The following is a 21221-nucleotide window of genomic DNA, read 5'->3' as shown; positions in this document are numbered from 1 at the left end:
AGAGAAAAATGTCCAGTTAGTGGCATGAGCAATATGACGAACTCAGCTTTGTGTGACCTAAAAGAGTAACAGCTACAAATGTTATTCAAAGCACAGAGTCATAGAGTCACAGTGATTTACACCACGGAAAGAGACCCTTAATTCCAATCTGGATGCCGACCAGATATCCAAACCAAATCGACTCTCTCCTGCCGGCATCCAGCACATATCTCTCCAAACCCTTCTTAATCATAAGCACACCCAGATGCCTTTAAAGGTTGCAATTGCACCAGCCTCCACCACTTCTTCTGGCAGCTCATTCCATACACGAACAACGCTCTCCGTGGAAGAGTTGCTAGTTAGGCCCCTTTTTATATCTTTCCCTTCCCACCCTAACCCTATGCACTCTAATTCTGGTCTCCCCCACACAGGGAAAAGACTTTACCTATTTATCCTATCCATGCCCCTCATGACTTTTTCAACCTCTATAAAGTCATCTCTTCGCCTCAGAAGCTCCAGGGAAAACAGTCCCAGCCTATCTCCCCTCTCCATAACGCTCAAATCATCCAACACTGGCAATGTGCTTGTAAATCTTTTCTGAAGCTTTTCAAGTTTCACAACATCCTTCCGAAAAGATGGCGACAATAATTGTCCGTGATATTCCAAAAGTGGCCTAGCCAATGTCCTGTAAGTGATAACATGACCTCCCAAATCCTATACTGAATACTCTGACCAACAACCGAATGCATACCAAACATCTTCTTCACTCTCCAATATACTTGAGAATCTACTTTCCAGGTGTGAACATGCACTCCAACGAATCTTTGACCAGCAACACTCCCTCAGACCTTATCATGAAGCGTATAAGTCTGGTAATATTTATTTTATTAAAATGCAGCACCTCGCATTTATCTAAATTATACACCATCTGCCACTCCTCAGCCCATTGGTCTATCTGATCAAGATCCCGTTGTAATGTGAGGTACCTTCACTGTACACTATGGCTTCAATTTTTGTATCATCTGCAAACTTACTAACTCAACATGTTATGTTCAGATTCAAATGATTTACAGAAATGACGAAATTTAGTGGACCCAGTACCGATTCGTGTGGCACTCCACTGGTCACAGGTCTCCAGTCTGAACTGAATTGCAATGAATTGAATTGAATTTATTGACACGTGCACAGAGTCACCGTGAAAAGCTTTGTCTTGCGAGCAACACAGGCAGATCACACAGTCAAGCAGCATCGTAAAGTAAATAATAGGTAAGCAGCAGCAAACATAAAAACACAGGTACAGGTGACTGTTAAGAGTTTGTAACTCCATTCAGTAATCCAATAACAGTAGGGTACAAGCTGTAACGAAACCAGCTGGTGCGCGTGTTCAGGCTTCTATAACTTCTACCCGATGGTAGAGTTTGAAGGGTGGAATGGATATTCGAGAGTGCTGGCGGCCTTTCCTTGGCAGCAGGTAATGTTCTGGTTTTACTTGGGCAACATCTTCCTGAGTCTGGATTGATTGAAGTTGCCAGTTACAATAAACAGTGCCTCGGGATGTTCCATCTGCAGGGTGTTAGTGGTGGAGTGCAGCACATCCAGAGCTTCCTCAACCTTTGCTTAGGGTAGTGGTATGTACATAGCAGTTAATATAGCACTGGTGAATTGCCATGGTAGATAGAAGCAGCGGCAATTCATGGTGAAGAATTCTGTGTTTGGGGAACAATGGTTGCCCAGGATTACAAGGTCCATGCAATACAAATTGTTGATTAAAATTCAAACCCCTTCACCCTTTGTTTTAACCGAGGACGCTGTACTGTCCATACGATGGATAGAACAAACATCAGTCTGAAGTGTGCCGTCGGGAATGGATGGGTTGAGCTCGTTTTCTGTGAAGCAGAGTGCGCAGCAGTCCTGCACTTCATGCTGGCAGCTGAGCTATGATCTGAGTTCGTCCATCTTGTTCTCCAGAGATTTTTACATTTGCGAGGAGTAAGTTAGGAAGGGGAGTATTGAAACTGCATACTATCAGTCTTACGAGCCAGCTGGCAGACTTACAACGCTTCCTCGCAGGGTGCTTGCATTTGAGTGGTCCAGCGGTCTGGGGGAGTGAATTCTGACTGCTTCCAGTCAAGTGATCCTTCCTATAACATTGTGGAGCAGGTAGATTGCAGTTCCTGTATTTTTGCAGAGGGTCTGATTCTGACCCAGTGCAGCAGGTAATTTCCTGTGTGTTTCTTTTTACTAGAGGAAGTGTCCTTAGGACCCAGTGGAGGAGGTAAGTTTCCGATTTTGTTCCGATTTTTCCAATTAATTCCTCCTTTCTGTTGACGCCGAATTCATCCAACAGGTTGAGCCACGTTTCTTTCAGAGGTGTTCGGGGTGCTCTCCAGGTACATTCTGATAAATTTCACATCAGGCCGATGTCTTATGAGGTCGGGAGCGTTTTGTATCAGTTCTCCTTCCTGGAGCAGGCCTCTAAGTTCGCTCCATTTTCCAGCAGGCCCCAAGCATGCAGGTTGTGAAAGCTGCCTCCGCGTGGTCTGCCATTCTTCTGGAGTGGTTGGATGGGTCGTGGACACCTTGTGGTCTGCTGCCTTCATCCAGTAAGTTGGTTTTGAGTATCGGACATGTTTCAAACATGTGCGTTTGGACAAAAGAGAGTGTGTAGTAATTTATTTTAAAGCATGCAATTACGTTCAAAGAGTGTATAATCAATGCAGGAAATAGGAAACTTAAATATGCATGCAGGAGCTCGCAGGGTGACGACCACATCCGGCGTCATTTGAGTTCACCAGTCTGAAAAACAACGCTCACTCACCACGTCTGTCTTCTATCTTTGAGCCAGTTCTCTATCCAAATATCTAAGGAACAATGAAAAGTAATCAAAGGAAAACTTGATTTGAAAATGTTAGTTGTCACAGAAATCACGCATTGCGCCTTATTGTAATCAGAAACAATGTAAGGGTGGTGAGCATAAATTATTTAACAGTTATTTGAATGCATAATTAGACGTGGGACAGAACTAAATAAAACAAACATATCTGGCTAATATCCACCTAATATCAACTAATTTTGTTCAGGGAACATAAGCAATCAGTTCATTCCATGACAGAACTCCTGTGAAACCATTTTGCTTTAACATGATGACCACAGCCTTCCATTTCTGTTGTGCATATGTTACTTTCGATTTGTTCTGGCAAGCCTGCTTATTGTGGAGAACGTTTTGCCTTTGGGCAGGGACTGCTTCAGTATCTGTGTAGTCCCGTATGCTGCTGAATATGGTGTCATCATCGGAGATCATCCGCCCTTCTGACCTTATGATGGAAGGAGGTTCATTAGTCGTGCAGTCGTTTGAGCCTGGGACACCAGTCTGAGGCATTCCTGTCGAGATGCCTGGAGCTGAGGTAACTGACGTGCAACAACCATGACAATCTTCCTTCCTATCCAGTGTGAATCAGACGAACGGAGATTTTGCACTCGGGCTCCCATTACTTCTAGTTTTGCAAGGGATCCTTGATGCCTCTCGTGTTCGAATACAGCCGTGATGTCAAGGGCTGTCACACTGACCTCACTGTTGGTAGTCATCTCTTTTGTTTATAGTTCAAAAATGCTGCAGTGATGTCTGCAGCTGAAAACATCTGGCAGAATCCAAACTGATTGTCATTCAGCAGGTAGTCACAAGTGTTACGTAATACCACTATTGATAAAACCTTACATCACTTTACTGTTGATTGAAAGTCGACTTATGGGGCATTAATTGGTTGGCTTAATTTTGTCCTTCTTTTGAGATACAACACATATATGACAAATTTAAGTATGATCGTTTCGATGCCAGTGTTGTACCTAACCTGGAAGAGGTTGGTGACGTGAGCAGCATATTGTCGAGTGCATGTCTTCAACAGTATTGCCTGAATATTGTCAGAGCCCGTGACCTTTGCAGTATACAAGCTGATTTGAAAGTACTGAATGGATCGTGCATTTTTCATACATAAATTCAAGAACATTTTACGTTGATCGACGTGCTCAATATTCTGCATTTGCTGGTGATGTGTGGAAGCGTTTAAATGTTTTGTAACCACCAACCATGTGGAGAACGTATGCTTTTTTTTCTGAATGAATCATAAACTTGAAGCGTTGTAGTTCATCTATTGCCAGGCACAGATGATTTTGTCACCTATGATTGGATCTCGTGCTGTGATTCCCTGCTGCTCAGGCTGCCATAGAGAAATTATGTCTATGGAGCAGCAAGTGATTCTGCCTTTTTTCATTGTGCTGTGCCTTGATTGCTTTCACATTCATTTGCTGCAAATATCGTTCATTCTGCGTCAGAGTCTTCTGACGTTGAAAATTGAAAGTAAAAATAGACTTACGAACTTTTGTATGAAAATGAAAGAGCTCCGACGTTCGGGGGGCACACTGATGCAATGGTTAGCAATGACAGCTCACGATCCTCGGTCTACAAACTTCATTCCTTCCTTGAACGACTGTCTGCGTGGACTTTGCACGTTCTTCCCTTTCCTGCAGGGGTTTCGCCTGTGTGCCCTGGTTTCTTCCCACCGTCGAAGGATGTGCAAATTAGTTAGATTGGCCTTACTTCATTGCCTTTGGTTTCCAAGGCTCGATGGACTACTGATGGGAAATATCAGGTTTACAAAGATATAATGAGTCTTGATGTGATGCTATCGGAGGGGCCGATGGAAACTCGATGCTGCAAATGATTTGCAGAAACACTGTAGGAATTCTATGATTCTAACCAATGTACTGACATTTTCTGCAAATGAACCACTCTGCACTGTTACGTACCAGCCAGCTTCACCAACATATAAATTCCGCTCACAATTCTGATGTGTTAGGCATATATAGTGAGATTTGTTGTCCTCCTTCAGTTTCCCAATATGAAGCTGACGAATTGTCATGCATTACTATTTCCAGATTCAAACTCAGTAGTCTGGTTTATGTGTTCTAGTTAGTCAAGTACGTGTAATTACTTATTACACGATAATATAATGAATTCAGTGTTACTCAGATAAGATTTCACTTCTCGAGTTATCTAGTATTATAAATGCTGTCAGAAGTCTTTGTTCAGATGCTCACAACAATCCGGTAAAATATTACAAACGTGACAATAGCGTCTGTTGTTGCAATAGACAGAAGATGATATGTGTTTTATCTCGAGAGACCACATCGTATTCGAAATAAGATTGCAATCACTGCCTGCTTAGCTAGAATCGAGAGAAGTAGAATTAACATAAGAGGAAACCGACGGTTCTCGTATTCAACATGAAAAATATCAACCATTTCCTGAGCTTTGCCTAAGCTAATAAGAAATTGAGCATGAACCGAAATTGAAGAAATTTTTTTTTCAACAAAACATTGTGGATTAGCCTGATAACATCTCTCTGGATTAAGAGAAGGCATGCCTACAATCAAAGAAATTAAAATATCTGAAAAGTCTACACTGAGGCGAAAGATGGAAGATGGTTGAAACTTTATTGCTGGAACAGCACAGCAGGTCAGGCAGCATCCAGGGAACAGGAGATTCGACGTTTCGGGCACAGGCCCTTCTTCAGGAAAGATGGAAGAAACAAATCAAATGTCACGATATTACATTTGTAATTCAACAGAATGACCGTTAATGACCACATGTCATGTTCACCGTCTGTATAATTCACAAAAGCTGCTCTATTTAATCGAAGTAATTTTATTCTGTGGACAATGCTGGATTAGCATATCAACAGTCAACATGCTACAAGTTGATTCAAACATCGTCTTGAACTTCCTGGGACAAGTCTTCCTCAGAATTGTTAAACTTATCAAATTCAAAAGTATTTAAGTTCGGAAATGTTTGAAATGGACAGGTTGAGGTTCGGTGCAGGCATTTACCCATAGGACGGTGAAGATTATATCATGGGGATTAGTATTAGTATTGCAGAGGTGGAGCTCTAAATGAAAAATGCTATTTGAACATGCTAAACTGTTTATATCTATTGAGCGATTCTGAGATTAACATTGCACTCCACTCCTTGACATCATCAGAACCTATGACCAAGACCTTAAACAGACACACATATGTTGTTTAATGGTCACAAGTTGAATGTACATGTTGTAAAGTTGATGACTGGCTCGTGCCTAAGTAGCAACAGGTTATGCATGGTTTGAAACTATCCTACAGTTCTTCCTTCACGTTTACTCATCTTACAGTAATTTCTTTCCTTTTTTCGCTGCTCATCTCTATTTGGAATTTTACCTTCTTCTAGTAAATCACATTTGTATTGTTTTAATGCCTTTTATCTATTGATTATCTGCCATTAACGTATCATTTAAGATTTGTTTTACTGAACGTCAAGGCTTCCCTAACCAGATTTTAAATTGGATGCTCACATCTTAACCATGTTCTTTCGTGCATTTCCGTCATTCATTCGTGTGGGGATTAGTGTTAGTTACACGTGTAAGATGATTCAAGTTGATTACACGTGTAAGATGTAGCATCCACCTGTGTTATCTTACTAGCGATACCCGAAGATCATGCCATTCATTATTGACTTTCAGATGATCTTTATAAATATTAATGTTTGTGCAAGTGGTCAGTTTTGCTACTCGCCTGAACCCAGTGTTTCAGGTTTTTTTGCCAAGTACTGCAATTCAGTTTCATTTAAAAAAAAAGCAAATGAGCAGAAGATTACATATCTCTGGGAGAAAACTGTGAATTATGGAAATGCACCTTAATGAGTCATTGTCATCTCAATTCGATGTTGTGTCACTTTTTATTTGCGTGTTGGGTTTCATTAATACGCTGTGAGGCCACAAGATTTTTTCTCTCCATTTTTCTTCTTTCGTACATTGCTCAGACTCATCTTGCCTCATGAAGTATATTGGTAGGCTGAAAATTACTAACGGGATCTTAAAGTTCTGCGATAATGTTTACAAAAGGACACACGTGCACTGATGTCAGGAAAATTATTATTTTCTCTACTTTATTTATATGCAAACTGATAAGTGAGTCAATAATCGAAACAACTTTAGATATGTTCATCGAGTGACCATCATTGATTTCAGCAAGTGAAGGCACATGGGTTGCCGATGACACTTTAGAAGATCTGTCGCAGTTTCCATGGGACTGGAACATAAAGTGGGTTTGGGTGCCAAGTATGAATGCTACATTGCTTACATGCTGCTTCATTATTTCCCGGTACTTTGAGCACTTGTCCAAATAATCCATTTGAAAACATCAACCACTTGACTCTGTGTTAACCACATAAAAATTGATTGTGACAGACAATGAAAGTACTGCAGTTATCTGCCAGGCAAATGAGACGTCCTCACATGCTTTTTTGTGTACTTTTTTCAACATCAAGTCAGTCGCTCCATACGAAGTCCAAATAGTCCTTGTCGACGTACTCTTAATGCTCTGACTTGATAACCATATATTTCAGTCTAACAGTGCAGATTTCACACTGGAATTGAAAACAACTTATGTTCAAGCAAAGTTGGAGTACTGTCTGTAGCCTGGTTACCAAACAAAGGGTAGCATGGGATTGGACTGGAGGGTATGCAAAGTAGATTACTTAGGATTTCGGTTGTGTTGCATATTTCATCTCTGAAATGCGGCTGGAAAACGTCAGGGCGTTTTTCTTTGTGGGGGAAACGTGACAGGACATTTGGATACACATTTGAAGGGCTGTAACATGCAAGGCTCTGGCTATCGAGTTGGAACGTGGGACTAGTTCAGGTAGTACTAAATTTTGTTGGAATAGAATGAATAGGCTGAATGGCTTTTTGTGTACTGCATCACTCAATGAACCTGAATTAAGTTAATGAGGGGCATGATTGAAAAGACGGTAGCAGTTACCGTGATTTGAAACATCAGTGACAAATTCTGTGCAGCAATTTATAAGGAAAGTCCAGAGGAAGTTTTGAGGAAATGGTTTCTTCACTGCAGAGTTTGGTGGGAGCTGGAATTTCATTGCCTGGTGTTAGGGTATAGCAAATGTTGTACTTGAGGCAATAAAACCCATAATCTTTAAGAAGTACTTGGAGTAGAACTTCATTTATCATCACCTTAATGGTTACGACCGTATCATGGAGAAGACGGCTATTGAATGCTGAAGTCGAATATTCTGGTGTACTTGACGATCGAGCGAATTACGGGATACTTGGCCAAAACTCGTTTGTGAACGCCTGCAGCTGGGCTCTCAGCGATAGAACAGTCTCTGTGTTTTTTTTTTTCTCTGTGGTATAACTTCGTCTGCAAATTATGCAAAGCAACGACAGGAAGATGAGCAGAGTTTGCGGTTTTATTTAATAGAGGGTCCATCCATCCTGTAATTATTAACACCATTATCTATCATGGTGTTATAGAAACTTGGGCTCCCTGCCTCTCTTCCGATATCAGTACCCTCAACCAGGGACTGACTTACTCCAGATCCCTCAAAATATTACATAGACTGATAGGTTTGAGTGATAGGAAAAGATTGCCTCAGCTGGGAATTCGTTTCCCTGGAGGGAAGGAGACTATGGGCTGACCGTATACAAGTCAATGAAAACATCAGAGGCATAGATAATGTCGATAATCAGTTGCTTTTCTCCGTGGTTCAAGAGACGAAAACTAGATTTGTATGTTTAAAGTGCGAGGGGAGAGATGGAAAAGAGTCCAGAGGGGCAGTGTTTTCACAAATTTTAAAATGTCTTACACGGGCTGCAAGAGGGACTGGTGGAGGCGAGTAAAATTTTCTCCTTAAAAACAAAACTGTTGTCAGGTACATGTTTGGGATAGGTGTGGAGGAATATGGACCAAAAGCAGGCAAATGAGTCTAGTTTCGCAATTATACCTGCGTGACATGGACAAGTTGAGCTGAAGACCTTTTTTACATGCTGGAAACCTTTATGACTCTGCTTCCCCCTCTCTATATCAGCATTAGCCGCAGGGCCACCCACTATCGCTCCCACTCCCTGCCTCTCTTTCTCTCGTTCCTGGATAAAGAGCCTTCCATGTGTCCGAAAGAGCCAAACGTTTTGGTGTAGTTCCCGACATCGACTGCCTCACCCTTTGCCCACTCTTCTCCTCGCTTAATGAGGACGCTGCCCCGAATCAAAGAGCAAGGGACGTCTCACATTGAGGTTTTAAAACAATCTACTAACTGAGTAGTTAACAATGTTCAGTGAAGGTCAATTCTCACTTTCAAACCATACTCAGTTTCGTTTTCCTCTGGCTTACGCTAAACGGTTTAGTTCTGCTGCCATCTTGCATTTGTGTCTATCCAGTTCAAAACGATTCTCAATGGTTACATTGGGCAGGACAGTGAGTTCACATAACATCTTGTTCCACTAATGACCAAGAAGAGAGTGCAGAGGCTCAGTCCTGCACCTCCTCCTTCAAAAACCTCAGATAATTATCCTAATCTCCGATTTTCACTGCTCTTTGCACTGTCCATGCATCTTTACTGTCGCTATGCTCTTGCATCTCTTTTACAGCTGGATCTTTTTTCTTATTGTTCTTCATACCAAAATGCATCACCTCACAATTATTTGCAGTATTCCTCTTCTGCTATTTAGCTGAGCACTACATCAACTTGTCCATGTCCTGTTCGGGTTCTGAACTGTCTTTCACACACTTTGCAATTCTTTCAGATTTGGAGCTATCACAAAGCTCTGAAATTGTACGAGATTCACACTACGCACAGAACAGCTGAAGTACTGATACAATCTCTCGTGTGAGAATGTGAAGAGTGAAACCCTTATCACAGACCAAAACAAATGGCAAGAGCTTCCCATGTTTGTATTCCTATGTGGGGATCGGAGTGTGTATTTGTTTGTGTGATTAGTCTGTGTTTATTCTTGTGTGTCTGTATAAGTGTTTGTTTGTTTGCGTATGTGTGCCTTTGTCAGCATGTGTGTATCTGTGTGTGTATTTGTTTATCTGAACCTGCGAATCTGTATTGGCATCTGTATATAGTTATGGAGCAAGTTGGCCAGTCTGTGAGATGTTTAAGATAATACAAGGGCAATCTTGTGGCTCAGTCGTCGTGTGCCCACACCTGAACGGTTCCTGGATGTGCTTGAGAAGGTTGTGGTGAACATCCTTCTTGACATATTTTACTCCTTGACTGATGCTACCGTCTGCTTCGACCACCTCCTCGGCAGCCTGTTCCAGGTACTCACCACGTTTTGAGTGAATAACTCGCCTCTCATATCTGTGTAAAGCTCTACTCCTGAAACTTGAACCTGTGATCTATAGAAATTGCCACCCCCCTTTAAATTTGGAACAGCCTCATACTTTCCATCCTATTCTTCTCATTCACAATCTTATAAACGTTTATCAGGTCGCCCCTCAACCTTCTGTTTTCCAGTGAAAACAATCCTCATCAGTCCAAAATTTATTAATTGCTAATATCCGCCATAACAGGCAACATCCTGGAAAACGTTTTTCCGAATCCTATCCGAAACATCCACATCCTTCTGTTAATGTGACCAGAGCGAAACGCAATATTTCAAGTGTGGCCTAACTAAATTTCTTTCCAGCTCAGCATAAGTCTTCTGTCATTATCTTCAACGTCCATTCCAACGAACGCAAACATTCCATAGCCCTGATTAACCACTTTGGCTACCTCTGCTGCCATCTTGAATGACCTGCGTATCTGCACATTCAGATCTCTCTTCACGTCAGTTCTCCTTGGGGATCAGCCATTTACGATATGATCTCCTCATCCACCTGACCCGTACAAACTGCATAACCTCAGATTTGTCCAGATTACCCTCCATATACCACTTTTCTGCTCATGCCTCCAACTGAACTATATCCTGCTGTATCTCTGACAACATCCTCTCTATCCGCAATTCCACTAATCTTTGTATGCTTCACAAACTTACGAATATGACCAGTTAGCTTTACTGCCAAACCATTTATGCAGACGACGAAAGCAGAGCTCCCAACATATATGTCTTGGGAATACCACAAGTCACAAACTTCCATTCAAAAATTTCATTCTTCCACCACCAGCGTCTGTCTCCTTTGACGAAGTCAGTCAGGCATCCATCTTGCTTGCATGCAACGATACCATGTGACTTCATCATTGTATCAGTCTGTCATGAGGGAGATTTTGAAAGTATTTACTGAAGTCAATGCAGACAACGTGAACGTCTTTTCCCTCATCAATCATCTTTGTCACCTCCGCAAAAATGAACTCAGTTAACAGTGTGAGGCACGACCTCTCTGCACAAATCCGTATTGCTTATCGGGAATACAGTCATTTGTATCTACAAACGAACAGATCATGCCCCTGACAAATTTTTCCAATCATTTCCCGAGTACTGAAGTGTGGCTCACAGGCCTCATTAAACCCGACGTAAGCAATGGACACACTGTGTATTTCCCTTCCTGTAGGACAACACCTGTGGCTTAACAGGATACAAAGATGCCTGCCAATGTTCCAGTCATCAGTTCCCTTGCCTTTCTCAATATCCTGCGACAGATCTCATCAGTACTGTCTATCTTCTTTCCCAAGCCACATGGATGTGACAGCATATAACTTTTGAAGGAGGGTCAGAGTGCGTGAGAGAGAGAGAGAGAGAGAGGAGGCTGGGAAGAGACAATGAGAGATAGAAAGAGGTATGGAGATAGCGAGACCGACATCGTGAGTGTGTGAGAGAAGGTGACAATGGAGAAGCAGGATAGAAAAGAAAGAGAAACAGAATGTGGAAGGAGTGGCTGAGGTAGCGAGAGATATATCGGGAGGGAGAAGGAGACATCAATGTTGGAGAGAAAGGAAAGGTAGGAGAAAGAGGAGGACAGACGAGAAGACATATGGAGAAAGTGATGATATGTGGGTTGATGGATTCAGGTTCGTAGGCAGTGCAGAACAGCAAAAGTGCGAAGAAGATCACCAGAGGGAGAAACAATAAATATCACAGCTGGAGAGCGCATGAGAGAGATGGATGGCTCAACTCTGCGAATGAGGACGGGTGGGAGGGAGATTTCAAGGGAGAGATTGTAGTTTCGTTCACCAGAGTGAAAGAAAGGAAAGAGTTACTTAAACTCATCCCTTTAGCTCGGCCTTCTCCCCTCCCCTTCCCCAAGGACCAGAACGAGGGCCGAGATAATGACGGTTCAGCTCACCTTCTTTATCATTGGGCTCATAAAATTGAATGTTATGGTAAGTCAACTGTTCAAACAAAAATGTTTTGAACTTGAGATATTATCTGCTTTAACAACCATCGGAGGCAATGCATTCCAGATCATTACAATCTTCTCTGTGTGAAAATGCATCGCTCTACTCCTCTGTCAACATTTTACCCTTCACGGTGTAAGTGCACACTTGGACCCATTAGCCCCTGTTGACATTACAGATTTGCTTCAACACTACTCAAACGAGCTCAATGCAAGTGCGTGAATTGAGAGTTACTTCAATACATTTGACTGAATGTGGCATAAATTAGCTCACATGCAACTGGGGTTAGTGGTAAGGGGAAAATCTTTCCATTTGTTTGATTCATGCCAGGCCCAAAACAACTGTTTTAATTGTTGGAGGCCAGTGATCACAGCGCCAGAACATCACTGCAATGGCTTCTGCCGATAGTTACAATAATTATCTTCAACTGCAACATCAATGGCTTCCCTCCAACATAAAGGCAGAAGTTGGCTGTCTGCTGATGAAGCAGGAGAAAGTGAGGACTGCAGATGTTGGAGATCAAAGTCAAAAAGTGTGACCCTGGAAAAGCACAGCACGTCATGCAGCATCCGAGGAGCAGGAGGGTCGAAGGTCTTATGCCCAAAACCTGACCCGCCTGCTGCTTCGATGCTGGCTGACCTGCTGTGCTTTTCCAGCACAGCACTTTTTGTTCTAAAATGAAGCAGTCGATTCAGCCCACCAAGGGCTTTGAAACAGGACCAGAATGAGAACATTCAGCCATTCAAGACTTTAACTCCACAATTGGAACAATTAATTTAATCTGTCGTGCCTGTTACTCAGCAAATGGAAGGGAAAATTTGCCTTTCAAGGATGCTACATTGTAATAGGAGAGGACTGGTAAACGAGCCGGAAGAAAGGGTAAATTAGTAGTCATTTGGTCTGTCCAGGTTTTCCAGAAATTAACAACTCCAGTGGTACAGTGTTTCTCTTTCTTTCTTTTACCATTCTTTCAGGTTTAGTGGCATTTGCAAGCATTGAAATGGTAGTGTAGTCACACTCCACACTGAACAACTGGGAGTGTGACAGGTCTGGAAAAATCTGTTTAGAATGATAGAAGTGTACGTTTTGCTGGCCTCTTCACGGCACCACTGTGGCGGCGCCGGAGTGTGAAAACAATCAAGGATGGAGGATGCCAGCAGCTCACAGCATCATCAAAACGGACAGCACCAGCAACACAGAAACACACACACTCATAAGGCTGTGTTACAGAGGATTGGAAATGCACGGAGGGCGCTCAAAGTGGAACATAAAAATTTTGAGAAATATTTGTGCTTCCTCCACAATGTATAAATGGTTTGAATTTGGGCATACCTTCCCCTGCAACCGCAGGAGGTGCAATACTTGCGCCCAAACCTCACCCCTCACCTCCCTCCAAGGCCCCAAAGGAAACTTCCGTATCCGCCACAGATTCACCTGCACCTCCACACGCATCATCTATTGCATCCTCTGCACCCGATGTGGCCTCCTCTATATTGGGGAGACAGGCCGGCTACTTGCGGAGCGTTTCAGAGAACGCCTCTGGGACACCCGGACCAACCAACCCAACCACCGTGTGGCTCAACATTTCAACTCCCCCTCCCACTCCACCAAGGATATGCAGGTCTTTGGACTCCTCCACCGCCAGACCACAACAAAACGACGGTTGGAGGAAGAGCGCCTCATCTTCCGCCGAGGAACCCTCCAACCACAAGGGATGAACTCGGATTTCACGAGTTTCCTCATTTCCCCTCCCCCCCACCTTGTCTCAGTCAAATCCATCGAATTCAGCACCGCCTTCCTAACCTGCAATCTTCTTCCTGACCTCTCCGCCCTCACCCCAGTCTGACCTATCACCCTCACCTTGACTTCTTTCCACCTATCACATTTCCGACGCCCCTCCCGCAAGTCCCTCCTCCCTACCTTTTATCTTAGCCTGCTGGACAAACTTTCCTCATTCCTGAAGAAGGGCTTATGCCCGAAACGTCGATCCTCCTGTTCCCTGGATGCTGCCTGACCTGCTGCGCTTTTCCAGCAACACATTTTCAGCGTTATCTCTGATACAGAGGGAACACATCAAGCTCTAACCGGGCACCTCCGACTGAACAGCTTTGAATGGAAATGAGGTGAATTTCATTGCACTTTTTCGAAGGTTCAATATATTGACCTACTCTTGAGAAATGAGGCAGGCAGTTAACTGAGATGTCAGTAGGGAAGTGCTTTGGGTCCAACGAAGCTAAATATATTCTATTCAAAATAATGATGGAAAATAATAGACCAGAACTAAAAGGGCGACACAGTGGCTCAGTTGTTAGCACTGCTGCCTCACAGCACCAGGGACCCAGTTTCGATTCCAGCCTCGGGTGACAGTCTGCGTGGAATTTGCACATTCTGCACGTGTCTGTATGGGTTTCCTCCGCGTGCTCCGGTTTCCTCCCACAGTCCAAAATTGTGCAGATTAGGTAAATTGGCTATGCTAAATTGCCCATAGTGATAGGTGCATTAGTCAGAGGGAAGTGGGTTACTGTGGGCTACTCTTCGTAGGGTCGGTATGGACTGGTTGGGCGAAGGGCTGTTTCCACACTAATGGGAATCTAATCTCATCTAAAAGTTGAAGTTCTAAATTTTCAAAAAGGCCAAGTTTTATGGTATTAGGCAAGAAGATTCGAAAGCAGATTGGGGGCAGATGTTCGCAGGTAAAGGGACGGCTGGAAAATGGGAAGGTTCATGTTAGGGTGAAAGGAAAGGCTGCTAGGTGCAGGGAACGCTGGATGACTGAAGTAATTGAGGACTTGGTTAGGAAAAAGAAGAAAGCTTATGTAAGGTATAGACAGGATAGATTGAGTGAATCTTTAGAAGAGTACAAAGGCAATAGGAGTATACTTAAAAGGGAAATCAGGAGGGCAAAAGGGGACATGAGATAGCTTTGGCAAATAGCATTAAGGAGAATACAAATAGTTTTTAAAAATACATTAACAACAAAAGGGTAACTAGGGAGACAATACTGCAGCTGAAGATCAGCAAGGCTGCCTTTGTGTGGAGCCACAGAAAGATGGGGGAGATACTAAATGAGTATTTTGCATCAGTATTTACTCTGGAAAAGGATATAGAAGGGAAATAGATGGTGACATCTTGCAAAATGTTCATATTACAGGAGAGGAAATGCTGTATGTTTTCTTTCAGACTAAAGGCTTGTGACCAGTGGAGTGCCACAAGGATCGGTGCTGGGTCCTCTACTTTTTGTCATTTCCATAAATGATTTGGATGCGAGCATAAGAGGTTGAGTTAGTAAGTTTGCACATGACACCAACATTGGCGGTGTCGTGGACAGCGAAGAATGTTACCTCAGATTACAACAGGATCTTGACCAGATGGGCCAATGGGCTGAGAGGTGGCAGATGGCGTTCAATTCAGACAAATGCGAGGTGCTGCATTTTGGGAAAGCAAATCTTTGCAGGACTTTTACACTTAATGGTATTGTCCTCGGGAATGTTGCTGACAAAGGAGACCTTGGAGTGCAGGTTCATAGCTCCTTGAAAGTGGAGTCGCAGGAAGATAGGATAGTGAAGAATGCGTTTAGTATGTTTTCCTTTATTGGTCAGAATATTGAGTATAGGAGTTGGGAGGTCATGCTGAAGCTGTACAAGGCATTTGTTAGGCCATTGTAGGAATATTGCGTGCAATTCTGGTCTCCTTCCTATCGGAAAGATGTTGTGAATTTTGCAAGGTTTCAGAAAAGATTTGCAAGGATGTTGTCAAGGGTGGAGAATTTAAACACAGAGAGAGGCTGAACAGGCTGGGGTTTTTTTGCCCTGGAGTGCTGGAGGCTGAGGGGTGACCTTATATAGACTTATGAAATTATGAGGGGCATTGATAGGGTAAATAGATAAAGTCCTTCCCTGGATTCAGGTAGCCCAGAACTAGATGGCATAGGTTTAGGCTGAGAGGGGGCAGATATTAAAGAGAGCTACGGTGCAGCTTTTACACACAGACACTGGTACGTGTATGAAATTATCTGCCAGAGAATGTGATGGAGGCTAGTACAATTGTAACATTTAAGAGACATTTGGATGGATATATGAATAGGAAGGGTTCGGAGGGATATGGGCCAGGTGCTGTTAGGTGGGACTAGACTGGGTTGGGATATCTGTTCAGCATGGACAGGTTGGACCGAGGGGTCTGTTTCCATGCAGCACATCGCTATGAATCTACAACTCTTTTGCGATGTACCCTTTCAAATTAATTGAGAGAGGATTCAAAAGTCCTGCAACAGACCAAAGCGCTGGTGTTTGGCGGGAGGGGCGTGGGGAGGAACATGACGTGGTAAGAGAAATGGGAACGTTCATTTCCTTGTGCTGGTACGTCATGAACAATATTTCATAATTTCCAACAAAACTTCTGTTTTTCCAAAGTCATGTTGAAAGAAAGAAACAACCCTGACACGTGACAAATGCCACTGTCTGATGTCTTTTCAGAAAAAACAAAAAACCTGCTGCTTGTGCAGTCCCGTTAGGAGCCCAGCATTCTCGTGTTGTATTAGTTCAAGTTCAAGACGAAGTGGGACTGCAGATCGAAAGAAGATTTCAAGACAATTTCAATGGATTCATTACCAAAGCAACAGTGACCTGTTGCACAGAAATTCAAAAACAAAGAAACCCACACAAACACATGCATAAATACAAACCTCGCGCACAGATAGACGCACAGACATACAGGCACCTAGAGACACATGCAGGCATACAAACACAAGAGACACACAAACGTAAGTACAGCTTCGTACACACAGACACACTAACAAACATATTCACACACACACGCACAGACTCACACACAGACACAGAGGAAGAGATTAGTGACTTAAAGACAGAGATGATAAACTTTTGATTAGTAAGGGGCGCAAGAGTCATAGAGAGAAGGCAGCAGAATGGTGTCCAGAAATATATCACACCTGATCGACCCGTCGAGGAGACTCGATCGGCCGAATAGACTAAATCTGCTCTTATGATGATATCTGAAAATGTGTTTCGCGTTTACTAAGTTGGCTCAGGTTTTCGAATGATTGTTCGATGCATAAAACATAATGGGACATGATTGTAGGACTGAATGGTCTACATCTGTTCCTCGTTGTTGTATCCTTGTCCCTCAAACAGATGGCCATCATGTGTTGGATTGATATTTATCATCTCCCAATTATGATTGAGATAAAAATGTCGCTATTTAACACGGTTATGCTCACTGCGATGTTGTCATAATCAGAGAAAACTAAGCTATTGAAGATTTTGAAGAGATTTTTTGATGGAAAAGCGAGTCAATGTTTATTGGGAAGGAACAGAAATAGGTGTTTACAACATTCATAAAAACCTGAACTTCCAGATTCTGGCAGATGAAAGTAGAGGGGTATGGTGCAGGCAGGTTAGTGAGCAAATGGGCAACAGCAACAGTAGAATGGAGTTTGTTGATTTTGACAGGAAAGATAAAACAACTGCAGACGATTTAAATAAAAAAGTGACGAACTCTCGTTATTGAAGGGTTATCATGTTTTAGGAAATGAAACAGATGAAGCTATTTTGGAGATGTATTAAGTGATTAGGAAGCTAAATGGAATTTTGCTCTTCCTTGCAATAAACATCGGGTATGTTCTTAAAGATGCGTGACTGCATCTGTACAGGCAATTTCATGAGACTACACCGGAGGTAATGTATGCAGTTTTGTTCGGCTCAGCTGAAAAAAAGATCAATTGCTATAGAAACACTTCAAAGATGTTTCAAAATACTCGTTCCTGCGATGAAGGTTCAAAAACTAGAAATGGATAACGCCCTGGTACCAGACCAAAGTTATCTCAGGATGTTGTGGGAAGTTACAGAAAAAGTTATAAACACGTGATCAGACATATTTGTCGCATTTTTAACCACAGGTCAGTTGGCAGAGAACTGGGGGCTAGCTAATGTTATGCCTTTATTGGATAAGGTATATAAGGAGAAGTCTGGGAACTATGGGCCCGTGAGTCTGACTTCAGTGATTGGGAAATTATTGGAGGTGATCCTGAAAGTTAGGATTGGTATGGATTCAGAGGAGCAAGAACTGCGTAGGAATAGTCGGAAAGGCATTGTGCAATGAAAATCGTCTCATAAACAAGATTGATATTATTTGAGAAAGTAACCAAGAATATTGATGAGGGCAGACTCGTCGACATAGTTTAAGTTGTCTTTAGTAAAGCCTTCCACAATGTTGCGCACGGTGGACTAATTAGTAAAATTAGATGACACGTGATTCAGGGAGAGCTTGCCAGTTGGACACGAGACCACAGGAGTTAGAGGAGGAAAGGCTTTGTTACAGCAGCAAGGACCGCATCCTCAAACGAGTTGACCTGTGCTTTACAACCCATTTCACCTTCAACGACAAGGTCTCTAAACAAAACAACGGGACGTCTGCGGGCTCACCACTATCAGGACTTTTAGGCAAAGCACTTATATAGCGGTTAGAACCAAAAGTTCTTCCCACGATCGAGCCCACGTTTTTGGTCCTCTGCATGGATGACACCTTTGCCATCAAGAAACGCAACAGGCGAAAAGAACTCTACAAGCACCTAAACAACATCCTTCCCCGTGTAAAGTTCACCAAAGAGGAGAGAACAATATCCGACTCCCCTTTCTGGACGTCACAGGAGATCAAACAGCAAATGGAGAGCTATCGACCGTGTGTCCATGAAAGCCACACACACACTGGCCAGACACTCAACTGGAGCTTCAATCTGACCTGCATGAGGACTTTATTTAAACGAGCCACTACACAATGCATCACCCACGAACTACGAGAAACAGATGAAAAAACATGTACTCAACATTTTAGGAACAATTGGGTACCCGATAAACGCAGTCAGCCGATTTCGAAGCAACAGACCAAAAACAAGATTGCATAAAACGCCCAGACACTCCAGTCATTCTGCTATACGACAAAGACATTTCAGAAGTGATGATTAGACTAATCAGGCCCTCAAGAATCATGGTGGTGCGTACATCCACCACCACACAGAAACAGCTCCAGATGAGTTTAAAGTACCCCATATTCACATTTGTAGAAAGAACGTTATATTGAGAAAATACCCGAGATGGACAGCAGTAAATGTTCCATTGGACAAAATGGCAGTACACCAGCCACCAGGATACATTAGTACCAGTTAGGCACAAAAAGACATGACAAGCTATGAATGGTATTCAATAAACACAGGCAAGCAGGGACACCAGCTGGACTGGGACAAAATATCCATCCTGAGACAGGACTAAAAAAGAACACGCACACGATCTCCGAGATGCTTGACATTCAAACCGTAAAATAATTAACAAAAAAAGGATATGAATCCCATTTACTCAAGTATCAGCAAAAGAACCCAAATGATATCACATACCACAGCAAATCAAGACACATGAATAGCAACGGGAGTGAACATACACTTCACCCGAGATTCACTGATGATGTAATCTAGCGTGTCGCCAATATTTCAGGAAACTAACCCATAATCTCAGTGAACACACTTCCAACAAAATAGAAACAATTTTAGTTTTCCGAACTCGCACAGTGAACACTAAATAAAAACTATTATCAAATCCAAGCCCTTTTTTTGTTAACTAACTACTTTGCGATTTCGATGAGAGCAAGATATTTATTTCTTCGAATGGCAATTACTCTCCGGTTCGATGGTTAGTTGATCTGATCAATTTTGAAAATGTCCTCTTATTTTATATCAGTCAACCTCAGATGCTCTCATTGTTCCAATGTTGTCAATGCAATGAATTCAAACTCAATTTAATTTTGGGATCCTGGGCATAATTAAAGTTAATTGGTTTTATTTGAATAGTCATCAAAACAGCAACCAAAACTCAGTTCTTAACTAAACAGCCAGTTGTTACTTGTATGTATATTGGATAAGCCCATCATTTGCTGCTCTGTGTACAAACCAATGTAACTCTGCTTTAAATTCAGAAGACAATTTCTGTCGTAAAGCTAGCATACAATCTTGGTCGTACTAAATTGGTTATGTATCGTCCATGGATGTGCAGGCAAGGTGGATTAGCCGGACTAAACGCTGGATTCAGGGAATTGAATTGTGCGATGTCTGGGAGGAATATCATTCGGAAGGTCAGTTAAACTAAGTGGGCTGCACAGCCTCTTTCTACACTGCACGCATTCTAACATTCTAGATGTGTTTCAAATTAAAGAAAATCTGGTAAATGTTACCGTTTATCAAACACTTATAATCAACGCATTGTAGAATACATGAAAGCATGCCAAACGTCCTCTTCACTACCCTGTTCTCTCTAAGATGCATTTTCAAAGAACTCTAAGTCGGCTGTCCAAGATCGTTTTAGTCATAAGCATACTGCAAGTCCTTAACATTCAGAAGAGAAGTCTTGCCTGGATTTTTTTTCAATCAAAAAGCAGAACTTCATCTTATTCCTAATTCACTCGATCTGCCAATCTGTGATGCATTAGCACAATTCATTGAGGTCGCGTTCTTTTCTGAGACAACGTTCTATGTTTTCTGCTGTATAACAATCTTTCTCTCATCTGCAAATGTAATCTCCACACCTCCTAAATTGTGATCTAAATCATTTATGTGCATGACGAAAAGCAGTTGAGCAAACGTCCATCTTTGCCGCACACTGTTGGTCACAAGTCGAATCCGAAAAGCAACCCTCGACCACCACGTTTTGTTTTCTTCCTTTGAGCCAGTTATGGAACCAAATGAAGAAGTATCTGTGTACTCCATGTGATCTGACTTTGTTAACTAGTCCACTACGTCGAATCTTGGCAAACGCCTTACTGAAATCAACAGAGACAAGGTCTGCCGCTCTAACTTCAATAATCCTCTTCGCCACGAATTCAGAAATGCTCAGTCAATTCAGTGTGACATCATTCTCCACGCGCAAATCATGCTGACAGACACTCATCACTCTTTGCGTTTCCAAATGCATGTAAATGCTGTCCGTCAGAATTCCTTCAAATAACTTGTCCTCCACTGTTATTGGCTCATCCGTCCATACTTCCCCAGTCTTTCCTTACCACCTTTATTAAATAATGGCA

The sequence above is a fragment of the Chiloscyllium plagiosum genome, unplaced genomic scaffold, assembly GCF_037043375.1.
Source record: "Chiloscyllium plagiosum isolate Xiang-an unplaced genomic scaffold, Cpla_swu_hap1 HiC_scaffold_45, whole genome shotgun sequence".
In the NCBI taxonomy this organism is placed as follows: domain Eukaryota; kingdom Metazoa; phylum Chordata; class Chondrichthyes; order Orectolobiformes; family Hemiscylliidae; genus Chiloscyllium; species Chiloscyllium plagiosum.
The sequence above is the reverse complement of the archived record's forward strand: the minus strand, read 5'-3'. Positions refer to the sequence as shown.